The sequence below is a fragment of the Molossus molossus genome, unplaced genomic scaffold (genome assembly GCF_014108415.1).
Source record: "Molossus molossus isolate mMolMol1 unplaced genomic scaffold, mMolMol1.p scaffold_m16_p_1, whole genome shotgun sequence".
Classification (NCBI taxonomy): Eukaryota; Metazoa; Chordata; class Mammalia; order Chiroptera; family Molossidae; genus Molossus; species Molossus molossus.
Window position 1 is genome coordinate 101,123,106 of NW_023425344.1, and position 5,431 is coordinate 101,128,536.

Consider the following 5,431-nt stretch of genomic DNA (forward strand, 5'->3'; position numbering starts at 1 on the left):
AGAGCTATCCACATTCCCATGTTCATTGCAGCATTATTCACAATAGCCAAGATATGGAAACAACCTAAAAGTCCATTAATGGATGAATGGATAAAGAAGATGTGGCTTGCTGGTGTGGCTCCGTGGATTGAGATTCGTCTAATACACTAAGAGATCACTGGTTTGATTCCTGCTCAGGGCACGTGCCCAGGTTGCAGGCTCAATCCCCATTGGGGGTGTGCAGGAGGCAGCCGATCGGTGGTTCTCACATTGATGTTTCTATCTCTCTCCCTCTCTCTTCCTCTCTCTCTAAAAATCAATAAAAACATATTAAAAAAAAAAAAAGATGTGGTTTTTCACTAAGACTGTGCTGAAAACGAAGAAAGCCCCTGCCCCTCCCAAAGCCAAAGCCAAAACAAAGGCTTTGAAGACAAAGAAAGCAGTGTTGAAAGACATCCACAGCCACACAAAAAATATCCCCACCTCACCCACCTTCTGACAACCCAAGACACTGTGGCTCCAAAGGCAGCCTAAATATCCTTGGAAGAGCACCCCCAGGAGAAACAAGCTTGGTCACTATGCCATCATCAAGTTCCTCCTGACTATTAAGTCAGCTATAAAAACGATAGAAGTCAACAATATACTTGTGTTCATTGTGGATGTCAGTGCCAACAAACACCAGATCAAACAGGCTGTGAGAAGCTCTATGACACTGACGTGGCCAAGGTCAGCACCCTGATCAGGCCTGATGGAGAGAAGAAGGCATATGTTTCACTGGCTCCCAACTGTGATGCTTTGGATGTTGCCAACACAATAGAGATGATCTGAACTAAGTCCAGCTGGCTAATTCTAAATATAAAAAATTTACACTGTAACAAACAAAAGATGTGGTGTATATGTACAGTGAAATATTATACAATCATGAGAAAGAAGGAAATCTTGCCATTTACAACAACATCGATGGACCTTGCGAGCATTATGCTAAGTGAGATAAGTTAAACAGAGAAAGACCAATACTATATAATATCACTTATATTTAGAATCTTTAAAAAGAGCTTAGCCAGTGTGGTTCAGTGGTTGAGCATCAACCCATGCACCAAGAGGTCACCGGTTAGCTTCCCAGTCAGGGCTTATGCCCAGGTTGTGAGCCAAATCCCCAGTGGGGGGCATGCAGGAGGTGGCCAGTCAATGTTCTCTCTCATAGATGTTTCTATCTCTCTCTCTCCTTTCCTCTCTCTCCAAAATCAATAAGGGAAAAATAAATTTTTTTAAGAAAAAAAAAAGGAACTAATTAAAACAGAGAGTAGAGTAGTGATTACCAGGGCTGGAGGGTAGGGAAATTGGGGAGATGTTATTTAATGGTACAAACTTGCAACTAATAGATAAATAAATCTGAGAGCTCTAATCCACAGCATAGTGACTGTGCATAGTTAACATTTCTGAATTATAAACTTCAAAGTTGCTAAGAGACAACATCTTAATTGTGCTCGCCACTAAAAAAGAAGGAAATGACAGTTATGTGACATGATAGAGGTGTTAGCTAGCACTATGGTGGTAATCATATTGCAATATATAAATGTATCAAATCAACACATTGTACAACTTAAACTTACACAATGTTAGATGTCGATTATCTCAACTTTAAATATATATTTTGTATGATTATATATATGTGTGTGTGTGTGTGTGTGTGTGTGTGTGTGTGTGTGTGTGTATCTCACTCTGGTTTTGCTAACATGCCCTTTAAGTCATTTCTATGGACTTGAAACTAATTGTGACTTTTAACTCTATTTTAAATTGTAAAGTCAATACATCATAGAATATTTGTGAAATACAGACCAGCACCCTAATACAAGCACTGTTTCACATGTTGAAGTTGTTATCTTCTAATATTTTTTCTATGCCCTTGGCTTTCTTGTATTATTATAATATTACAATATAAATTATTTTGCATCCTATTATTTTACTTAAATATATTATTACAGTCTTCATACCAATCACTTTTAATGGTACCAAGAAAGCCATTAAGTGCATTCTGTATTTAACTCTTCCCATATTTGTTAGATACTTAGATTGTTTTTAATTCCCAGTAATGCTGCAGTTTCAGCCTCAGGCTTATGGAGTTTTTCCATAAGTTATAAATGTCCTTGAATTAAATTACCAAAAATTGAATTAGTGAACCAAAGAGAAAGAACATCTCCATGATATTTAGATATTTAATAAATATTTGTTGACGAACAAATGAATATTAAGTGCCTTTTTTTTTTTTTTACTTTTTTATTGATTTTTTTTTCCAGAGAGAGAGAGAGATTGACTTGTTGCACTCATTCATGCACTCACTGGTTGATTCCCGCATTGCCCTGACCAGAGATTGAACCCACATCCTTGGCATATTAGGACAATGCTGCAACCAACTGAGCTACCCACCCAGGGCTAAAGATGGATCTTAGATCATGCTTGGACAATACCTCACTACTTATAATGATCAGAAAACAGAATCAGATCTCAAAAGTTCTCATCACAAGAAAAAAAAATTATTAACTATGTATTGTGAAGAATGTTAAATAGACATATGGCAGTGATCATTTTGCAATACATACAAATATTGTATCATATGTTGAACACGTGAAATTAATATAGTGTATGTCAATTATACCTCAATTAAAAAAAATAAAAACAAAACCATCTAAATTCAACAAGAAAGGAGTTTATTACCAGGTATATATGGCTGCATACTAAACTGGGTGGATCGGGGAGTTATGTCTAATGTTAACAGTCAGGAATAAAACAGCCAGAAGAAATGCCCACCATACATTCAGAACTGTTCTGGGAAAACCTCAGTGCTGTCAATTCTCACTACTCAGTCTAAAATGACAGGGACAGGACAACCGCCCCCAGCAGATCCTGTTTTCTTCACGTGTGGCGTTCACTTCAATGCTCATAGGTCTCACATCAGTGTCTCCCTGACTGGATTACAGATGGAACACTAACTGCAAGAGAGTGTGGGAAACGTCATTTCTAGATTTCCACTTCAGTATTATGGGAACACATCATAAAATGTACTTAGAGTGTTCAAAAACCAGTTAGTAATATCTGCCACAAAATTATAAGGAAGAAAAGGGAGGATGGGGAAGAAAGAAAAACTTTTTTCTATCATTCTTATAGTTTTACTGTTACACTTAGATTCTTAATCCAACTTGACTTTATTTTGTGTATGATGGGGATCAGGTTTCATTTTTGCCAAATGGATAGCCAGTAGTCTCAATTACATTTATTAAATAATCTATTATTTTTCTACTGATTAACTGACAAAAATTTTTTATATATTGCCCTGACCGGTTTGACTTAGCAGTTAGAGCGTCAGCCTGTGGTCCGGAGAGACCCGGGTTCGGTTCCCGCTAAGGGCACGCACCTCAGTTGCAGTTTGTCCCCGGCCCTGGTTGGTCATGCGGGTGGCAGCCACTCAATGTGTCCCTTTCACGTCGATGTCCTCTCTCTCTCTCCCACTCTATCTGAACAAAAAAATGGAAAAATGTCCTCGGGTGAGGAAAAAAAAAATTGTTCATATATTAAATCTGAATTCTGCAATCTCTCTTCTGCAACCACTGGTTTATTTGTGCAAATGGTAAAATACCGAATTTTTATCTTTAAAATACATGTTTTACGTTATTATTTAAGAATAACATTTATTTCTCAAATGAAGTTTAGAATCAGTTTGTCAGCTTTTCTTTGGTTGTTTTATCCATTTGGAAGTTTAATTGGAATTACAAGAAGTTTTATCTTCATTTAGGAAGTGAAATCTTTGCCATATCGAACGTTTCCTTCTAGGAACATGGTAATCTCTTCATTTGTTCAAGTCTACTTCTATGCCATATAGTTTTCTCTATCTAGAATTGACAAATTGCTCATTATTATTTCTATATTTTTTACATCTTTTGTTTCAGTTGTAAATTTGATCTTTTTGCCATATCATTTTCTAACATTTATTGCTGGATGTATAGGAATGTTATTGTTTTGAATATACATATTTACTTTACATCAACTATCTTACTCATTATACTTTTCACTTCATTCTCTTAAGTTTTCTATGTAAACAATTATATCACCTACATATTATGCTAATTTTGTCTTTTCTCTATTGCTGATGTGCCAAATCCACTGTGGTGCTTTTGTAAATAAAGTTTTATTGATACTAGTCATGCTTGTTCACATATTATCTCCAGCAGTTCTGCCTGCAACAGCAGGCTGGAATAGTGTGACAGAGATCCACTTGACCTAAAGATCCACTTGCTAAACCTAAAATATTTAGTCTGGCCCTTTGTAGAAAGTATTTGCCAAATCCTGCCATGGACTATCTATAAATCTGAGATCTTTTTTCTAGACTTTTATTTTCTAAGACCTGACCAAACATAAATAATAGCAATAATGATGAGACTGGCTTGTGTCCAAATTTAATAGGAACATGTTCTGTGTTTTACAATTAGAATAACTGTTGCCATTGACTTCTGGTAGATACCTTTTATCAAGCTAAGGAAAGTACAACCATTTCAACCTTACGGAGAGGTTTTTATCAGAAATGGATATTGGATTTTACCAGCTGCCTATTTATCATATCTTGAGATGATCATACGATAATTAATGTAGTGATTTATTCTGTTTCCTACTAGTGAGCTATTCTTGTATTCCTACTTATATATTATTATTTTAATAAACTTCTGGAATTAATTTTCTAAAATCGTATTTGGGATTTTTGCATCTGTATTTGTAAGTGATATTAATTTGTTTTCTTATTTTCTGATTGCTTTTTTTTTTTTTCTTTTATCCTCACTCGAGGACACTTTTCCATTTTTTGTTCAGATAGAATGGGAGGGAGAGAGAAGGAGAGAAAGAGAGAGAAACGTCGATGTGAAAGGGACACATTGAGTGGCTGCCTCCCACACGGCCCTGACCCAACCAGGGCTGGGGACAAACTGCAACCGAGGTACATGCCCTTAGCGGGAACCAAACCTGGGTCTCTCCGGACCACAGGCTGACACTCTACTGCTGAGCCAAACCGGCCAGGGCTGATTGCTTTTTAATAGAAACGTATTCTTATTATATCAATTTAAATCTCCGAAGACATCAGTTGAAATTATTTTAAAACCTTTTTTCTATTTGTTTCATCAGTTCTGTATTCCTCGGGTGTCCATATTCTGGTTCTTAATCTTGATGATCCCATGCTATTGTTTTTCCTCAAATATTTCATGACCCTTGGCAACTGATTCATAATTTTAATTGAATGACTAGAATAATATAGGAATGTAGTATGTATTTACTCGGCAGCTGCAACAAGCCTCTTTTTTGACTAGGAGGCTAACTGTAGGGTTGTATGTGGGGCTTGATAGGCAACTTTACCCTTTGGTTTGGGTAACATCAGACATGTAAGTTTCAGCCCTGCTTGAGTGCTATTTGC

At 36.5% G+C, this 5,431-nt stretch overlaps 1 pseudogene; it reads left to right on the forward strand.

Moving 5' to 3' along the window:
* The first annotated feature begins 324 nt into the window (after window positions 1-324).
* Window positions 325-984, forward strand: LOC118616419 (annotated as a pseudogene).
* Window positions 985-5,431: the final 4,447 nt, after the last annotated feature.